This window comes from Geotrypetes seraphini, chromosome 11, assembly GCF_902459505.1.
Source record: "Geotrypetes seraphini chromosome 11, aGeoSer1.1, whole genome shotgun sequence".
In the NCBI taxonomy this organism is placed as follows: Eukaryota; Metazoa; Chordata; class Amphibia; order Gymnophiona; family Dermophiidae; genus Geotrypetes; species Geotrypetes seraphini.
In genome coordinates this window covers 84,312,212-84,333,115 of record NC_047094.1, presented here as the reverse complement: position 1 = coordinate 84,333,115, position 20,904 = coordinate 84,312,212, and the positions used below count along the sequence as shown (strand labels likewise).

Here is a 20,904-nt window from a genome sequence, read left to right as displayed (position 1 = left end):
AGAACGGGCTCTATCTCAGAAAGTATTTGACAGCTTTGTGGGTTGTTCGGGGTGCCGAATGGGCTCTATCCCAGGAAGTATTCGACAGCTTTGTGAGTTGTTGGCGCTCAATGTTTGATCTGATGGCGTTGGTGGCCAATTAAAAAGCGGCTCAGTTTTTCAACTGGTGATACAGACCAGGAAGTGCTAGCTTGGACTCCCTGGTGCAGCCCTGGCTACAGGCATGGCTTCTGTATATGTTCCCTCCGTGGCCCATGATAGGCAAAGTCCTGAGAAGAAGAATATTGCTCTGTGGGTTGCTCTTGTTGCACTGGACTGGCCGAGGTATTTGTGGTGTGCAGTAGTGCTGCCCGATTCAGGGAAAAAAAATTTGATTTGATTCAGCCTATTGAATCGATTTTTCGATTCGATTTTCCTGCCCAATTGAGTGGTTTTTTCCAAACATTTTATAGCCTCTTCACCCCCTTTGCCCTCTCCTACCCACACTGGTTCTGTGGTGTAAACAAAATAAACAAACAAAAAATACTTTTCCTCTCTCTGTTAAATCCTAGCTCACGTTTACGGTCCAACACAAGCTCTGGAAGGATACACATTTCAAATCTGACATATTGTAATCACAAAACAGAAAATAAAATTATTTTTCCTACCTTTTCTTCTCTGGTTATTTTTCAAATCATGTTGGTCTGGTTGTCTTCTGATCAGGCTCTCCTTCTTTTTTCTTTCTTCATGCTATCCATCCATCTTCCATCTCTGTCCTCCCCTTCTGTTTCCCTTTCCTCCCCTGGCATCTTTCTTTTTTTTCATCTCCATCCCCCCGCAGCTGGACCCCACCATCCACAGATCCACCATTTCTCCTTTTCTCAACTACCCTTTCATCCAACATCTCTTCTGTGTCACTGTCCCTATTCTCCTCTCCAGTACTGTCCCCCTTGTGTCCCTGTTCTATGCTCCCTCCATGCCCAGCATCTTATCTCTTCCCACATCCAGCTTCTTCTTTCTCTCTTCCTTACTTCCTGTATCCCCTTCCCCAAGTACAGGCTTTCTCCTACTATCTCTCCTGCTATCCTGCACCCTGCCCACCTACTTTGGAGCAGTATCTGTCCCTCTTGTACCCTTCCCCTTGTGGTCTTGCATTTCTTCTCCCTCTCTCCTTTAGTCCAGCACTTCTCCTTTGCTTTCCTCCCCCTCTTTTTGGTTTGGTATCTCTCTTCCCTTCACCCCAGGTCTGACATCTCCCCTCCCCTCTCTTACTCCTTCCTCCTCCTCCCTCTGCACAGGCCTGCCTCCCCACCACGAAGGAACTCTTCCTCCTCTTCCCCCTGCACAGGCCTGCCCCCCCCTGCCATGAAGGCACTCTTCGGCCTGCTCCCTGCCGCGAAGACCTGCTCCCCCTGCCATGAAGGCACTCTTCGGCCTGCTCACTGCCGCGAATGCCTGCTCCCCCTTCAAAAGCCTGCCTCCCCTTGCCATGAAGGCACTCTTTGGCCTGCTCCCCGCCGTGAACACCTGCTCCTCCCGCAAGCCTATATCTTCCCCCAGCTTCCCTGCTCTTACCTGTAGGCTAACACGGTAATCTGCAGGCTCGTTGGTGTTATAGCGATCCCTGCAGCTACCCGTCATCCTCAGCAGCACGTTTTCTCTGCCGCGATCCTGTCCCTGACATCAGAACAGGGGCAGGACGTAGCAGAGAGAACGTGACGCTAAGGACGACGGGCAGCTGCAGGGATCGCTATAACACCAACAAGCCTGCAGACTGCCGTGTTCGCCTTAAGGAGGTAAGAGGGGGGAAGCTGGGGGAGGCCTTTCTGACTGACTCCTCCCCCTGCAGCTGCAGCGGACAGCCAGCAAGAAGTAGCGCGGCAGCTCCTGCTTTAGGAAGGCACGGGGGAAGGGTCGGTCATTGAATCGGGAGGCCGATTTTTTTGAAAATTTAATCGATTCGAATCGTGAATCAGGCAGCACTAGTATGCAGATCTGGTAGGTCTACAGAGCGACCAGTGTCTCAGACTACCCGGTCATCTGGAATTACTCTCACAGGGCCCAAGGACCTTGGAGGATCCAGAGAGTTTTGGTCTTAAGGGATGGCTCTTGAGCGTGCAGCCTTAGCATGCAGGGGCTATTTGGAAATGGTTATTGCCACTCTCCTAAGGTCCAAGAAACAGACAACTTTGGCTACCTATGCGAAGGCCTGGAAGTGCTTCTAGAGCTAATGCACACAGAAGAGTGAGGACTGGTCATGACTCTAATTCCTTTGGTTCTAGCATTCCTTCAAAGAAGGGCTTGAAAAAGCCTGTCAATTGGCTCCCTCAAAGTATAGATAGCAGGTCTTTCATGCTTCAGGCCCCAGACTAATAGTAGGTCATTTAGCCTCTCACCCAGACATGTCTAGATTTTTGAAGGGAGCATTACCGTATTTTCGCGGATATAACGCGCACCCGTGTAAAACGCGCACACGGGTATAGCGCGCAGAAATCACGATGATATGTACAAAAACTTTTGTATACCGCGCTCACGGGTATACCGCGCATGATGCCCGACGCTCCTTTCGCCCGCCCTGACTTTCCGTGCGCTGTCCCGACTCTCCGTTCACCCCCCCTGACTTCCGTGCACTGCCCTGACTTTCCGTGCGCTGTCCCGACTCTCCGTTCACCCCCCCTGACTTTCCGTGCACTGTCCCCCCTTGAAGTCCTGTCCCCCCTTGAAGGTCTGTCCCCATCCTGAAAGCCTGATGCCCCCCCCCGACGTCCGATACCTCCCCCCCCCCGGCAGGACCACTCGCACCCCCACCCCGAAGGACCGCCGACTCCCCAACAATATCGGGCCAGGAGGGAGCCCAAACCCTCCTGGCCACGGCGACCCCCTAACCCCACCCCGCACTACATTACGGGCAGGAGGGATCCCAGGCCCTCCTGCCCTCGACGCAAACCCCCCCCCCCCCAACGACCCCCCCCCCCCCAAGAACCTCCGCCCGTCCCCCAGCCGACCCGCGACCCCCCTGACCGACCCCCACGACACCCCCACCCGCCTTCCCCGTACCTTTGTGTAGTTGGGCCAGAAGGGAGCCCAAACCCTCCTGGCCACGGCGACCCCCCTAACCCCACCCCGCACTACATTACGGGCAGGAGGGATCCCAGGCCCTCCTGCCCTCGACGCAAACCCCCCCCCCCCCCCAACGACCGCCCCCCCCAAGAACCTCCGACCGCCCCCCCCAGCCGACCCGCGACCCCCCCTGGCCGACCCCCACGACCCCCCCACCCCCCTTCCCCGTACCTTTGGTAGTTGGCCGGACAGACGGGAGCCAAACCCGCCTGTCCGGCAGGCAGCCAACGAAGGAATGAGGCTGGATTGGCCCATCCGTCCTAAAGCTCCGCCTACTGGTGGGGCCTAAGGCGCGTGGGCCAATCAGAATAGGCCCTGGAGCCTTAGGTCCCACCTGGGGGCGCGGCCTGAACTCCAAGACTATTAGTGCAGGTTGCACCCAGGTAACATAGTAACATATATAGTAGATGATGGCAGATAAAGACCCGAATGGTCCATCCAATCTGCCCAACCCTACCCACTCTTTAAATTACTGACTTAATGTAAATCTTCCTTCTTCTTAGCTATTGCTGGGCCAGAACCTAAAGCTCTGCCCGGTACTATGCTTAGGTTCCATGTACTGAAGTCTCCATCAAAACTCACTCCAGCCCATCCCAGCCATCGAAGACCTCCCCAGCCCATCCTCAACCAAACGGCCATATATGGACATAGACCATGCAAGTCTGCCCAGTACTGGCCTTAATTTTTACTGATTCGAGATCCTCTGTGTTCATCCCACGCTTGTTCATTCCACCTCGTTATATGTGGTTCATGGTTATTTCATGTTAAATATTGTAATATGAGCAAAAAAGACTTGTTTCTCGGGGAGAGTCCCCTTACCTCTCCCTATTATGTTTTCTTCTCTAGGTCTGACCGTCTGCTTTGATACGAACTGAGGAATTACAGGACAGCCTAGAGTGATGAGAGGCAGAACAGAAAAATGTAAATGAGGCTCTCTACACCATCTCATAATCAGAAGTACACAACCTACAGGATCAAGAATGATATGATTATTTACTAGAAAGAAGTTTATCAAAGTAAGTACCTAATCTTCCCTTTGAAATTTCAGAGACTAAACAGTGCTCTTCTGTAACACTAATGGTGCATTTGCATTATTGTCTGACAAGGAGTGGCTACTCAAATTGTTCTTTAAGAATCAAGGCAAGTTATTTATGACTTTAAGGGTTCAAATGTTTTTTGATTTAGCAAAGGAGACAGAACAGGTGGAAACAGTTCCTATTACTGTGTCCAGATGTATTGCAGTTAAGGACAGCATGAAGAGCGAAACACCTTTCTGTTGGGGAGGGGCTGTGTTCTGCCCTCAATACCAGCCAAGCTCTGCCTCCATCTCTAGCATCTCCCTTTCCCTTTCCTACCATCCCATAGTCCTCCCCCTCCACCATGGTGTCCAGCATCCTTCCCTACCTCTGAACCCCACACCATGGTAGCCAACATTTCTTTCCTCATCTTACTTTCTCTAATCCCCACCAGCACCACAACCCTATAGTCTCCAGCACTTCTCTCCTTCCCTACCCCCAGGCTGAGAACCAGAGAGGCCAGGGTTCAAATTCTACTGCTGCTTCTTGAGATCTTAGACAAGTTACTTAACTCTCCATTGCCTCAGGAACAAAACTTAAATTGTAAGTTCTCCAGCAACAAGAAAATACCTACTGTACCCGAATGTTGTCTTCAGCTATTACCGAGAAAGGCGCAATCTAAATCCAAATTCAAAATCCAGTACCAAGTATACTGTGAAATAATACAAGATACTACAAATGTCTCACTCAAGACTAGGGTTACCATTTTTTGGGCCATAAAAATCCGTACACATGGCACTGCCCTGTTCCACCCTGGCTGCACCCAGTTCTGCTTTTGGCTCCACCCCATTCTGCCCCAGCCCTTCCCAGTTCAGCCTCCAACCCGCCCCCCACAAACCTCCTCTCTTTTTCTACAACAAGCTCCTGCCGCGTCTGAAGGGCCTGGAGCATGCTCAGTTGCCCTCCAAATGCGGCCAGAGCTTGTCAGGACTTTCTAAAACCCAGACAAACTGCCGGGTTTTGGAAAGTCCATCCAGGACCCTGGACAGTCCTCTAAAAAGAGGATATGTCTGAGTTTTCCTGGATGTCTGGTAACCCTACTCAAGACCTACAGAGCAATTCTACCATACTATAATAGCAGTACTCTTCCATGATTTACACAACACGAACCTGTCTAGGAAAAGACCACACCACAAATACTGCAGTGGGTACTAGAACATCAGTAAATGTATTGAAAAACTAAATAAGCAGATTAGTATAGATCAGGGATAGGCAATTCCGGACCTCGAGAGCCGGAGCCAGGTCAGGTTTTCAGGATATCCACAATAAATATGCACGAGATAGATTTGCATCTCAAGGAGGCAGTGCATGCAAATCCATCTCATACATATTCATAGTGGAGATCCTGAAAACCTGACCTGGTTCTGGCTCTCGAGGACCGGAATTGCCTACCCCTGGTATAGATTGATCTTGCATAGTCAGTTCTAACAGAAAACCATGTATCATTCACATACCCAGAACACAAATAAACCCTCACCCAATATAGAATAATGTAGACAAAAATTAAACTGAGCCCCAGGAAACCAAAGTGCAACACCAGAGAAAAAGTGATGTACTGTGCAAAATATAATGATAGTAGATATAAAATGAACATATTCCCATGTCCACATTACAAGTTAACAAATACAAATAAAACAAATGGAAAATATGATTATTGAACTAAATACATTTTTTCAGTTTGCTTTCAGAGGCCAAAACCTTCTTCCTCAAGTCAGCACATATACTGCTGCTATACTGACTGAGGAAGGAGGTTTTGGTCTCCAACAGTACTCAAAAAGGTATAAATGTAGTGTAATAAAAATATATCATTTATTTATATACTACCTGTCAATGGAGGTTGTCTAAGTGGTTTACATTGAGGTACTAAGTACTTTTCTCTACCTGTCTCTGCGGGCTCAAAGTCTATCTAACATACCTGGGGCAATGGAGGATATCATCTTGTATCCATTTTCTATTTATGAGGTCTTTTTACTAAACTGTGGTAAGCACTAGTGTGTGCTTACCATGGGACATAGGACTGCAATAAGTTCCAAACCTGCATGCTGCTTGTGTGCTAAAAAAAATTTTTTGTTGGAGGAGCCATGTCTGGTGAGCAGAGTGTAGGCGTTCCTGCACTAATCAGTTAATATGTCCACATTACCGTATACTAACTGGTTAACAGTACATTACCATGTGAACCCTTACCGCTTACAAAATAGGTGTTGGTAAGTGCCCCTCATGGTAATTCTTTTTTAATGGCCATGCACTAATGGCAACATTAGCATATGGCTATCAATGGTAAAAAAAAGTAAGTGGTAAAAATGGCGTTAATGTAAAGTAGATCCCCATATAAGGGTATGCTAAGAACATTTTTTACTGCAGTATAGTAAAAGGACACTACTTTTTCCTAAATTAACAAATAAATCAGTCCTTTTACAAGCCGCCCATAGGAATAGAATGGGCAGTTCGCCATTTCTACCTTTAGTTGTCTGATGAGTTACATTCTTTTTTTTAAAAAATATCTTTATTCATTTTTAAATTAAAATCAGTGCATACAGATATTCATACAGTTTACATGAAAAACAACACTATCATTTTCAATAATATTCCTCCCCCAGTCTCAATGTAATAAGTAAACCATACAGTATTATGTCCATATACATAATTCAAAAAAACCCAATCCTAATATACAACCTCCCCCTCCCTGGATGTGCAACTGATAACCAGAAATAAGGAAATAATGAACTATTCAAGTAGAATCAATTATATTAGTCAATGGGCCCCATGTCAGATTGAACCACTTATTATTGCCTTTTTGATCATAAAATGTCTTCTCATATTGGTAACATAAGCATAACGAATTCCACCAGAAGGTGAAATTCAATCGGTCATAAGTCTTCCAAATTTTTGTAATCATTTGGATGGCTACCCTAGTCATTATGCCCAAAAACCTGTTTTTATGCCTGTCCACTGGAGATTAAGGAAATAACAGCGTCCCACATAACACCACTTCATATGATAATGGAACCATAGTCTCCAGAATCAGATTAATATGTCCCCAGATAGATCTCCAGAAGTTAAGTATCAAAGGACAATAGAATAATAAATGATCCAGTGTTCCTATATCCAGATGGCAGTGCCAGTATCTATTAGATTTTGAACTATCTAATTTCTGTAAACAAACAGGGGTCCAAAAAATTCTATGCCACAAAAAGAACCAAGTTTGCCTCATAGATGCTGACACTGTACACCTCATCCTCCAAGACCAAATCCATGGCCATTGAGACGCAGAAATCTGCTGCTTAATCTCAATGTTCCAAATATCTCTCAAACTTGTTTTTGGTTTCTTATTCATATAACCAGATATTAATTTATACCACCGGGCGGCCTGATGCTGTAGGAAATCTGACTGGAAGCATAGGACCGGCAAGCTATACTGATTTTTTAGATTTGGCCAATCAGGGAATCCCTTCTGAATGGCTTGCTTCAACTGCAACCATTTATAAATTTGAGATTTTGAAATACCGAATGATTGTTGCAGTCGTGAAAAATCAAGCATTTTCCCATTAGATATCACACCATCTAGCGTACGTATACCTGCCTGCAACCAATGCTTCCAGAGAATCTTAGACTCGCCAATTTAAATCTTGGGGTTCAACCATAATGATTGATACGTGAACTTTTCTACTGGAATATCTATTAAGTTATTAATAAATTTAAAGTGTTCCATGTGGCAAATAAGATACTATTGTCCTTATAAATTCTGGGTAATTTGATACTCGACAAATGACAATCTTAATGAGCAGATCTCAAAGGCCATTTGCAAAAAATCAAAAATGAACACTGATTCTAAATTTACTAAATAAATAAAGTGTAACCTTTAATTGAATTCATTTACATAAATTTAAATATTAACCTTTAAACAAAATAATTTATTAATTTTAAATTCTACGGGGATAAGCTTCAGACTTAGGAGTCCATCTTTCCCATACTGGGACTTCTTCAAGAGAAGAATGAATTATTCTCTTGCCTCCTTATAACATCACTGGCTTATTCCCCACCTCCCTACCAACTTATTAATTTACTAATTGATTAACTTTTTTAAATAATTTGTTTAACCTACATTAATTTTCTCATATAAAAACTCACAAATTTTATTCCCATTAATTAAATAGTTTAATCTTTAAAAGCTTATTAAATTTTTAAAAATTTCATTAATTATTTTGGTATGGGGTACATCTAAACTCTAACGAATCAGTATGCCATCTTTGAAACTCAAGACCAACCCGTACTTGATCTTCTCAATTCATCTAATAATTCTCATTCAGGATTATCTCATCCAAAATCCTTCTTCCATTTCATTTCAATACATTTCATTTCATTCCATTTATGTATTTTTGGCATATCATTTCCTTTCTTAATTCATATATCCTAAACCTCCTTCAATTTCATCAACAGTTGAAAATGCTTAAAGTGCGTAATGAATCGTTTGGACTCTTCCCCCACCAAGAAAGGGGTTCCATTGCTCACACATTTCTGTGACCTTCAGCAATAAAGATTTTTCATTTACTCTCATTGTATCTTCCAGCGTTTGAATCCAAATACCTAAACATTTTATACCCTCTTCCTTCCAAAGAAAAGGGAATGAATCAGATAATCCTTTTGTACAATGTATATTTAGTGGAAGAACCTCCGATTTACTCCAATTTTATTTTATATCTAGAAAATTTTCCAAATCGGTCAATCAGATCTAGTAAATGCGGAATGGTGGATTCAGGATTCTTCAAATGAAGCAGGATATCATCTGCAAAAGCACCTAATTTTATCCCAGGACAAGCAGGCAGCCTATTCTCACATATGGGGGACGTCATCCACAGAGCCCCGATGCGGACAGCCTTGCAAGCATACTTGCTTGTAGAAAATTTTAGAAGTTTCGAGTCAGCCACACCGTGCATGCACGAGTGCTTTCCCGCCCAGCACAGGGCAAGTCTCCTCAGTTCTCAGTTTTCCGCAGAGCCGAGAAGTCTGTACTTTGACACTCTGCGTTGAACTTCATTCACTTTGTGCCTTCTCTCATCGCGGTTCGTGTTCTTTTTAGTCACGAATCGCTGTGTTACTTTCTTTATTTTCCTTTAAAAAGAAAAAGAACTTATTTTTATTTTTTCTTCAGTGACTGACTGGCGGGCCAGGCCGTGCGGCCGCAGCCTGCAGGCTTCGACTTCACAGCGGCTATTTTCCCTCCTATGTCCCAGCCAGTCACGGGCTTCAAGAAGTGTAGCCACTGCCAGCGTCAATTTCTTTCACAGACCCACTGCACTGGTGCGTCAAGTGCCTTGGGCCTGCCCATCATTTGAAGTCATGCGAGCGCTGTGCTACTCTTCAACCTCGACTCTTAAACGTCGTTGAGTTTTAGTGGAAAAATTCTTCAGGATGAACTCCTTGGTGACACCCTCGACCTCGAATGCTACCTCGGTCCCACCTTCCAACGAGGGTCCTACTGCTTCCACTACTCCGACCTCTAGCCCAGTGGCGTACCTAGGGTATGTGGCACCCGGGGCCCATCATTTTTTGACACCCCCCCCCCCCTCATGTAAAATTTTTTTTTTTTTTTTTTGCAATAACCATGAAATGGAATAAATGGTCAGAATAGAAACAGGCAGTGAAAATTTTCTTTTTTTTTTTTTTTTTTTTTCCCAAAGTATTTTTATTGAGAATGGCAAAAGGTCCAGACAAGCAACCATGGTCTGTACAGAAACTTATACATTATCAAAAAGAACACAGAATGAGAGTAACAGCAACAACAAGCATGAACAAGCCTCTTCCAAGAGAAAATTGCCAATGAGAGGCATAGCAATACACAACAAAAGGCCAAAACTTGGGGCAAGCAAACAAATCCCACCCCAGAACCCACAAGAATAATAAGCCGGACTAGACCCTCAGCCATATTTTATAATGAAAAAAACCCCCACAAGCAACAACACCCAGACCGCTCACCAGACACACCAATCCGCACAACAAGCACCCAAGAAACACCCAGCCACCACCCAGACAAAACTACCAGACACACCTACCCCACCAAGCCCAGACCCAACCCCCCCCCCCCCAGAGAGTGCAAGCGCAAAGTGGACCGTGAAAAGGGCAGCTGCAGAAGTGGAAAGCCCCAGATAAGTAGGTTAGCTAAAGAAAGCCCACAGATAGAAGAAATCAGGATAACAGAAGTTCCAACAAATGCTCCCACAGAAAATTTTCTTTTATTGAACCTCATTTATGTAACCATTATTCCAAACATAACATAACATAAATTATGTCTGAATTGTCATGACATCAGAAGTACATATGGAGTAGTTGCAGGTGATGCTTGGGACAGTTCTGATTATGTTAGTTTGGTTTTATGTGTTTTTTTAATAGAAGGGTTTTTATTTCTTTTTTTAAGGTTTTGTAGTTTGTGGTCGAGGTCAATAGGTTGTAGAGTTGGGGGTCAAGTGTTGCAGCTCGAATGGCTAGGAGGTTGTCGAACAGTTTTTTTCTTTTGACGTTTTTGGTTGGAGGGTGTGTGAATGGTGCGTGAGTTCTCCTATGTCTGTTTGAAGTGGATTGAATTATTTAGCTGAAGAAATTAGTTACCCCCCCCCATTCCACACACATTAATTCTCTTCCATTTTTGTTCCCATTATAAAAAAACACTGATAAGTTCCCAGGAAAAAAATACATTAAAATAAGAAGTGAAAACAAAGGCCCCTACAGATGAGAACATAACATAAGAATAGCCTAACTGGGTCACACCAATGGTCCATCATGCCCAGTAGCCCATTCTCATGGTAGCCAATAGTGCTGCCCGATTCAGAGAAAAATATTTCATTCGATCCGATTCACCCTGTTGAATCGATTTTTCGATTAGATTCACTGTTAATGACACCGCTTTTTAAGTTTAAACAAAGTATAACAATAAATTTCACAACAACAATAAATTTCACAAAGTACTTAAAAAAAAAAAAATCACATTTTTCCATTAAAGCAGTTCTGGAGACATTTGCTTGAACAGTCTTTTTTCCCAGTCCATAAGCAAGCAATATGAAAAAGATTTCCTTAATTATCTACTCAAACATTTTTGCTATTTACTTTCATTGTACCTATACTATTATTCAGTAGAAAAAATGGACTTAACTGTGCAGGAAATGAATCTCCTCATACACCCACCATATAGTGCAAAAATGTGCAAAGGTCTGTTTTTTTCTTTCGATCACTACATAGCCTAATGCCACACAAGCAGCGCTGTTACAAACATATTCTGAAGGTCAATGCTAAGGTTGACAAAGTTTCCTTCCTTGGACCAGAAGGAGATACTGACAAACCACTGGAAGAGATTCTAAAACAACTACCCAGAAATAACACCCAAAGACCCACTCAGTGTGTGAACCAGTTGAGTGGAGTGGACTAACTGGGGGTGGAAATGGGCCCAGAGTTTGCTCAGCAGAATTTCCCAGACTACCTCTTCCTCTCAACACACTGACATGCTACCACCACCACCAACACTAGGAACACCTCACCGAGTATGCCAGCAATGCTTATAAACTTTATAAAACACATTATTATATTTTCTTATAAAGCATATATTTTAACTGAACTCAGCCTTGCCATTCACAAAAATAGAAAAGTTCCCATTTCAAGCTGTCTCATGTACACTTTTCAAATCTAACATATTGTAATCACAAAACAGAAAATAAAATTATTTTTTCTACCTTTTGTTCTCTGATCAATATTCAAATCTTGTTGGTCCCAGGCTCTTGTTGTCTTGCTTGCCAGGGTCTCCTTTCTCCGTGCTAACCATCCGTCTGCCATCTCTGTTCTCCCCTTCCGTTTCCCTTCCCTCTCCCGGAGATCTGGCATCTTTCCTTTTTTTTGTCTCCATCCACAGATTCACCTTTTCTCAACTCCCCACCACCCCAGGATCCACCATCTCTCCCTTTCTGTTCCCAACTATCCTCCTATCCAGTATCTCTATCCCCCCTCCACACCATCCCCTGTTTCCAAGTTCTCTCCCTTTCTGTTCCTTCCCTCCCTAAATCCCATTATGCACCATCTCTCTCCCACTCCTCTGTTTTTAGACCCATTATTTCTAACCCCCAAAGTCTGGCATATGCATGTATCTTTGAACCCCCCCTTCCCTCTCTCCCTCTGTGTACTTTTACACCAGGACCCCCCTCCCCCGAAGGTCTGTCCCCCCCTCCGAAGGGCTACACCCCACGCCTGAAGACCTGCACCCCCCGAAGGACTTTACCTCCCACCCGAAGGTCTGTCCCCCTCTGAAGGCCTAAACCCCACCCCTGAAGGACTGCACCCCCCCCCCCCGAAGGCCTGCACTCCCTTGAAGGTCTGCACCCCCCCGAAGGCCTGTCCCCCCCTTGAAGGCCTGTCCCACCCCCTTGTAGGCCTGTCCCCCCTTTAAGGCCTGCCTGCCTGCCTTTCCCCCCCTTGAAGGCCTGTCTCCCCCTTGAAGGCCTGCACCCCCCTTGAAGGCCTGCACCCCCCCTTGAAGGCCTGCACCCCCCCTTGAAGGCCTGTCCCCCCCTTGTAGGCCTGTCCCCCCCCTTGTGGGCCGGCCCCCCCCCCCCCTTGTAGGCCTGTCCCCCCCTTGAAGGCCTGCCTGCCTTTCCCCCCTTGAAGGCCTGCACCCCCCTTGAAGGCCTGCACCCCCCCTTGAAGGCCTGCACCCCCCCTTGAAGGCCTGTCCCCCCCCTTGTAGGCCTGTCCCCCCCCTTGTAGGCCTGTCCCCCCCCCCTTGTAGGCCTGTCCCCCCCCTTGAAGGCCTGCCTGCCTTTTCCCCCTTGAAGGCCTGCACCCCCTTGAAGGTCTGCACCCCCCCAAAGGCCTACACCCCCCCCCCCGAAGGTCTGCACCCCCCTGAAGGCCTGCCTGCCCCCCTTGAAGGCCTGCACCCCTTGAATGTCTGCACCCCCCCCCCGAAGGCCTGTCCCCCCTTGAAGGCCTGCCTGCCTGCCTGTCACCCCCTCCCCCTTGAAAGCCTGCTTGCCTGCCCGCCCGCCCCACCCTGAAGGCCTGATGCCCCGACCCACCCCGAAGGACCGCTCGCCCCCCTGGCCTCCCCGCACCACCTATGAACAGCCGCCGCAGGATCGCGAAGTCAGCGTCGGGTACCAGCCCTAAGGGGGTGTTCCCGGCCTTGCCGTTCAGTCCCCCGCCACCCCCGAAGGACCGCTCGCCCCCCTGGCCTCCCCGCACCACCTATGAACAGCCGCAGCAGTTTCGCGAAGTCAGCGTCAGCGATCCCTGCTGCTTCCTGCGCCACGGTCCCGCCCCTCCTCTGACGTCAGAGGAGGGGCGGGATCGCGTCGTAGGAAGCAGCGCAGGGATGCTGACGCTGACTACGCGATCCTGCTGCGGCTGTTCATAGGTGGTGCGGGGAGGCCAGGGGGGCGAGCGGTCCTTCGGGGGTGGCGGGGGACTGAACGGCAAGGCCGGGAACACCCCCTTAGGGCTGGTACCCGGGGCGGCCCGCCCCCCCCGCCCCCCCCTAGGTACGCCACTGCTCTAGCCTCATCAGACTGTCCTCGTTTGGATCGTCTTTAGCCTCGAGTACGCCAGCTTTATCTTCCACTGAGCTCCCCTCAGGTCAGATACCTAAGCAGAAGGTTCCTGCGATGGTCCTCCTCTCCATTGCTACCTTGGAGCCTTTAGCCTCAGCAAGTGGTCCGGTTTCAGATGCTGATCCACCTTTGCAGGTTTCTCTCCAGACCATGTTGAAGCAGCAATTTGTTCAGTTATTGAGCAAATATGGTTCTGCCTCGACAATGCCTCCTGTAATACAGCCTGGGCAATCATCAGTCTCCCGCGAGGTCGAGTTCCTGCTTGTGCCTCGAGCAGGAAAAAAATTATTTACAATGTCCAATGTGACATGGACAAGAGGACATGGACTGAAGCTAAGGGGGGACAAGTCCAGGACAAATATCAGGAAGTTCTGCTTCACGCAGCGAGTGCTGGACACCTGGAATGCCCTGCCAGAGGAGGTTATTGCAGAATCCACCGTTCTAGGATTTAAAAGCAAACTAGATGCACATCTCCTTACGAGAGGCATAGAGGGATATGGGTGACTTAATTTATGCCAGGTGCACACCTGGCAGGGCCTCTGCATGTGCGGATCGCCAGACTTGATGGACCATGAGTCTGATCCGGTGATGGCAGTTTTTATGTTCTTATGCAAGGAGCAGAGTCTTTGAGAGTGTCTGGTCTGGCATCTACACACTCGATGCAAGGATTAGAATTTTTGCGAGTGTCTCGATTGGAACCTTCACACTCTAACCAAGGAGTAGATTCTCTGTGAGTGTCTCGACAGGAATCCGCACACTCCATACAAGGAGCAGAGTCTTTGGGAGTGCTTCGAGATTTCTCGATCCAAACCACTGAGTTTCGATCTACAGCTTCGACCCCTAACCATTCACCAGCAGCGTTGCCTGTTTCCATACATAGGGCGAAATTTCCTCGATCCTCGAGACCTGCTTCCAGGCACCACTCTCGTTGCCGATCGAGGTCTTCATTGAGACACCCATCGAGGCGCAGATCTTCTAAAGAGCAGCCTTCTTCATCTGGGCCTCATTCCAGACCTTCCAGTTCTTCGAGGCCCCCAACTCCTCACTCTAGGTTTCTGCTTCCGGACCCTGAGGAATCAGCTGCTTTCATTGCCTCCTCCAATTCTCCATATTCTTTGGATTGTCACTTCTCTAGAGAGCTTCACCTTCGTTCTCCACTCGAGGCACCTCAAGGTCATCGAGCCCTTCTCGAGGCAAGGCCTTGGCAGATCAGCTGTCTTTCTCCTTCTTCCTTAGTCAGATGGCTGATGATCTGGAAATTCAGTTAGATACTGGTTCTAAATACTCTAAGGAGTGTTTCGAGATCATGCATCTACCTCAACCTCCTGCAGTGTCACTTAAACTTCCTCTTCACAAGCTTTTGTCTCAGAACCCATCCTTCCAAGGTCTATGCTACAGTTCCTTCTGGAAGGGAGGGTAAGAGTATGGACAAGTTTGGATGCCGTCTATATCGAATTCCTTCTTGATCTTCTTCCAGGTTTTCTGAAGAACCTGGATTAACAGACATTTTGAGTTCCAAGAAGTCACTGCACACTCTGGCACAACTCAGATTGCATCTTCTCCAGTCATCTTATGATGCCTTTGAGCTGTCGGCTACAGCCACTGCTTTTTCTATAGCGTTACACCGCTTGGCCTTGCTTCGCACCATTGCCATGGATTCCAATCTTCAGGACCGTCTGGCTAACATTACTTCTCAGGGCAATGACCTCTTTGATGAATCCATAGAGGCTGCCCCTAAGAAGTTGTCAGATCATGAAAAATATTTTGCTTCCATTGTCAGACCAAAGCCAAAGTCAGCTCCTACAAAACCTTCACGCCCTACTCCAGTTTTCTAGAGGCATTATACTCCAAGGGCGGCTCCTTACACTCGAGCCCCTTCCAAGGAATCACAGCAACAGAAGCAACAGAAACCTCAGCCTTCTGCTGAACCTAAGGCTTCGCAGCCTTTTTGACTGTCTCAAAAGAGCATAACCTCCATCATTCTGCCTCTTAAAGAATGACACGGTGGCGGGTAGCCGCGGGTAACCCACCAAAACGGTAAGGAAAAACCTGTGTTCACCGTGGCTACGGGGACAAGGCCATTCACTGTTCCTTGGAGCGGTGAATGGCCTTGTCCCCGTAGTTAAGGGAGGGAACGTGTGCGGTCACCTATCGCGCTCCCTCCCTACTGCTGCCCTCCTTACTGCTGCCGCTGAGTTGAAACAGCTCCCTTTCTCCTTCCCTGCCCCTTACCTTCGTGGCCACGAGTCTAAACTGCCTTCTTACTGCAGCCGGAGCGAGGAGGAAATGTGGGGTGGAGAGGAAAAGACGCTGAAGGGAAATGGGTAAAACAGAGTGGGGAGAAGGACGCTGCAAGCACATGGGGAAGACAGAGGGGGGAGAAGGACACTGAAAGGACATGGGGAAGACAGAGGAGGGAGAAGGACATGAGGAAGACAGAGGGGGAGAAGGACGCTGAAAGCACATGGGGAAAACAGAGAGGGAGAGTAATGCATTTGGGGATTAATAATAGGAAGGAACCGTATATGCTGGGAGGAAAGAAGCTGATATGCATGGACGGGGAGAGGGACCTTGGGGTGATAGTGTCTGAAGATCTAAAGGCGAAAAAACAGTGTGGCAAGGCAGTGGCTGCTGCCAGAAGGATGCTGTGCTGTATAAAGAGGTGTAGTCAGTAGAAGGAAAGTGTTGATGCCCCTGTACAGATCATTGGTAAGGCCCCACTTGGAGTACTGTGTTCAGTTTTGGAGACCGTATCTGGCGAAGGACGTAAGAAGACTTGAGGCGGTCCAGAGGAGGGCGACGACAATGATAGGAGGCTTGCGCCAGAAGATATATGAGGAGAGACTGGAAGCCCTGAATATGTATACCCTAGAGGAAAGGAGAGACAGGGGAGATATGATTCAGACGTTCAAATACTTGAAGGGTATTAACGTAGAACAAAATCTTTTCCAGAGAAAGGAAAATGGTAAAACCAGAGGACATAATTTGAGGTTGACGGGTGGTAGATTCAGGAGCAATGTTAGGAAATTCTACTTTACGGAGAGGGTAGTGGATGCCTGGAATGCGCTCCCGAGAGAGGTGGTGGAGAGTAAAACTGTGACTGAGTTCAAAGAAGCGTGGGATGAACACAGAGGATTTAGAATCAGAAAATAATATTAAATATTGAACTAAGGCCAGTACTGGGCAGACTTGCACGGTCTGTGTCTGTATATGGCCGTTTGGTGGAGGATGGGCTGAGGAGGGCTTCAATGGTTGGGAGGGTGTAGATGGGTTGGAGTAAGTCTTAACAGAGATTTCGGCAGTTGGAACCCAAGCACAGTACCGGGTAAAGCTTTGGATTCTTGCCCAGAAATAGCTAAGAAGAAAAAATTAAAAAATTTAAATTGAATCAGGTTGGGCAGACTGGATGGACCATTCGGGTCTTTATCTGCCATCATCTACTATGTTACTATGAGAGAAGGACGCTGAAAGGACATGGGGAAGATGGAGGGGGGGAAGGACGCTGAAAGGACATGGGGAAGACAGAGAGGGGGGAGAAGGACACTGAAAGGACATGGGGAAGACAGAGAGGGGGGAGAAGGACACTGAAAGGACATGGGGAAGACAGGGAAGAAGGAAGCTGAAAGGACATGGGAAGACATTGGGGAGAAGGACGCTGAAATCACATGGGGAAGACAGAGAGGGAGAAGGACCCTGAAAGCACAAGGAGAAAACATAATGGGGAGAAGATGCTGAATGGAAATGGGGAACAGAGAGTGGGGATAAGGATGCTGAAAGCACATGGGGAAGACAGAGGGAGGGATAAGGACGCTGAAAGCACATGGGGAAGACAGGGGGAGAGAAGGACGCTGAAAGCACATGGGGAAGACAGAATGGGGAGAAGAGTCTGAATGGAAATGGGGAACAGGGAGTAGGGAGAAGATGCTGCAGGGATATGGGGAAGACATAATGGGGAGAAGATGCTGCAGGGAAATGGGGAAGAGATAGTGGGGGGAAGACGCTGAAGGGAAATGGGGAAGAGAGAGTGGGGAGAAGGACGCTGAAAGGACATGGGGAAGACAGAGGGGGGAGAAGGATGCTGAAAGGACATGGGGAAGACAGAGGGGGGAGAAGGATACTGAAAGCACATGGGGAAGACAGAGGAGGAGAAGGACGCTGAAAGGACATGGGCAGTGGCATACCAAGGGTGGGGGAGATCTGCCCTGGGTGCACGCTCCAAGGGAGTGCACAGCCGGCCGGATCCGGAACCTCCCGCGCTGCTTCAAACCGTACTTCAGCACAGCTGCCCTACTTAGAGCAGAGTCGGCAGCCACGCTGAAATGAAGAAGGTCCCATGATGACTGGGAAGAGGTAAGTGACGTCGGGGGGGGGGGGGGGGCTGGCAGCCGCAGTCATCGCGGGATCTTGCCGCAACTCATTGCGTCTGCCGACCCAGCCCCCTCCGACGTCACTTACCTCTTCCATCGGAGCAGAAGCAGTCATATCAGGATCTTTGGGACGGAGAAAGAAAGGAGGTCAGGGTGGCATGAAAGGGTGTGGAAGGTGACAAAGGGGGGTCAGGGTGCTATGGAAACATGGTAAAGGGTGACAAAGGGAGGTCAGGGTGCTATGGAAACATGGTGAAGGGTGACAAAGGGAGGTCAGGGTGCTATGGAAACATGGTGAAGGGTGACAAAGGGAGGTCAGGGTGCTATGGAAACATGGTGAATGGTGACAAAAGGGGTTCAGGGTGCTATGGAAACATGGTGAAGGGTGACAAAAGGGGGAGAAGGACGCTGAATGGACATGGGGAAGACAGAGTGGGAGAAGACACTGAAGGGAAATGGGGAAGAGAGAGTGGGAAGAAGATGCTGGCAGGGAAGAATACAGAGATGCCAGACTATGGGGGGAGTGGAGGGAAGAAGATGGGTGCCAGACTTATTTGGAAGGGGGGGGGGAGAAAAGGAGAGGCACAGTAACAGAGCAAATGGAAGACGCAGAGAGAAGACAGACAGTGAATGAGAAGATGAGGAAAGCAGAAACCAAACAACAAAGGTAGAAAAAAAATGATATTTCTTTTTCTTTTTTTCTTCAGGATAAAGTATATTAGTTGTGTTGATAAAAATTTATGAAGAAAGCCCTGCCAGCTGAACATCTCTTTCTCCAGTTCAGCAGCCAGAACTTTGATTTATAAGGAAGGAATAAGCTAAATATTGCAGTACTGAGGCTTGTATGGATGTTGCGGGGACGGTGACGGGGCGGTGAATGGGATGACAGTGACGGTGAATGGGATGGCGATGACGGTGACAGGGCAGTGAAGGGAATGGCGGTGACAGGGCGGTGAAGGGGACGGTGGGCTGGGGACGGTGCAGTGATGGGGACAGATTTTTTTTTCCCCGTGTCATTCTCTACTGCCTCTTTCCTTCCATTCCACAATAATCAGGGAAGGATATTCTCTTCTTTTCACTCAGGTTCCACCAGAGCTTCCTCCAACAGAGTATCCTTCCAATCCATCCCAGACCACCCTTCTTCTTCAGGAAGCTAAAGCTCTGCTTCGTCTCCGTGCCATCGAGAAACTTCCCCTGGAACAGCAAAGCAGGGGGTTTTATTCCCGTTACTTCCTAGTTCCGAAGAAGACAGGCGATCTGAGACCCTTTTGGATCTCAGGGCTCTCAACTATTTTTAGTTAAAGAAAAATCTCGCATGTTGTCCCAGGCGTCCCTATACCCCCTTATAGATCAGAACGCTTGGTTATGTTCTCTAGATCTCGAGAAGGCTTCTACTCACAGACCTCCTGTCAGTATCTCAGATTTCGAATGGGGAATCTGCATTACCAATACAGAGTGCTACCCTTTGGCCTAGCTTCATCTCCCAGAGTGTTTACCAAGTGCCTTATGGTGGTAGCAGCAGCTTTCGGGAACCATGGTCTTCACATGTTCCCTTACCTAGACGACTGGCTCATCAAAGATTCAACATCTCAGGGGGTTATTGTAGCAACCCAATGGCTATGTGGTTCCTACACAGCTTGGGATTCGAAATCATTTTTTCCAAACCCCAACTTTAGCCCTTTCAGAATCTATAGTTCATCAGTGCTATTCTGGACACTATCCAACTCAGAGCATTCCTTCCTCAACAACATCTGGAAGCTCTCCTTCAACTCTGTCATGCAGTGTCTTCCCGCTCTTCATTCTCAGCGACACACATGATGGTACTCCTAGGTCACATGGCCTCCACAGTACACGTGACTCCTTTTGCCAGACTTCACCTCAGAATTCCTCAGTGGACCCTGGCATCTCAGTGGACGCAGGCTTGCGACCCACTCTCTCAACACATTACAGTCACTCCTTCATTGAGACAGTCTCTCTACTGGTGGATGTTCTCTTCCAATCTCTCAAGAGGCTTGCTGTTTCAAACGCCCCCCCCTCCATCAGAAGGTCCTCACAACAGATTCCTCGACCTACGCTTGGGGGGCTCATCTCAATGGTCTCCGTACTCAAGGCCACTGGGCCAGTACGGATCGTCAGTGTCACATCAATCTGTTGGAACTCGGAGCGATCTTTAATGCTCTCAAGCCTTTTCAACATCTTCTTTACGACCAGGTAGTCCTCATTCAGACGGACAACCAAATCGCTATGTACTATGTCAACAAATTGGGGGACGGTATTTCCCTCCCTTTATCAAGCAGCTCTGCAGGTTTGGGACGGACAATCCTCCATGACACCTTCCTCAAAGCTATCTACATCCAAGGAGCGAAAAACTGTTTGGCGGACAAATTGAGTCTTCTGCAACCTCACAAATGGACACTCAATTCCTTGCCTATTCATCATATTTTTTCGCAGTGGGGAATGCCTCAGATAGATCTCTTTGCAGCTCCCCACAACCACAAACTGCCCCAGTTCTGCTCCAGGATATATTCTCCTCTTCGCCTCGAGGCAGATGCTTTTCTACTGGAATGGATGAATCGCTTCCTGTATGCATTCCTTCCATTCCCAAGACTCTTGTCAAGTTGAAGAACAATCATGCCGCCATGATTTTGATAGCTCCTCGGTGGCTGAGACAACCTTGGTACTCCTTTCTTCAACTCAGCAGCACGGAGCCATACCTTCTACCAGTTTTTCCATCTATGCTTACACAGAGTCAAGGGTCTCTACTTCATACCAACCTGC

At 47.7% G+C, this 20,904-nt stretch overlaps 1 protein-coding gene across 5 annotated transcripts in view; it reads left to right on the top strand.

Moving 5' to 3' along the window:
• LKAAEAR1 (LKAAEAR motif containing 1) overlaps positions 1 to 20,904 on the top strand; it is a 155,844-nt gene that overhangs the window by 12,842 nt on the left and 122,098 nt on the right. For 2 of the 5 annotated variants that reach the window (XM_033914303.1, XM_033914301.1), the window contains one exon: positions 3,946 to 4,115. The exons of the other annotated variants lie outside the window; for them this stretch is intronic. The gene's annotated coding sequence lies outside the window, so the exon portion shown is untranslated. The remainder of the gene's footprint in view (positions 1 to 3,945; positions 4,116 to 20,904) is intronic. 5 annotated transcript variants of the gene reach the window in all.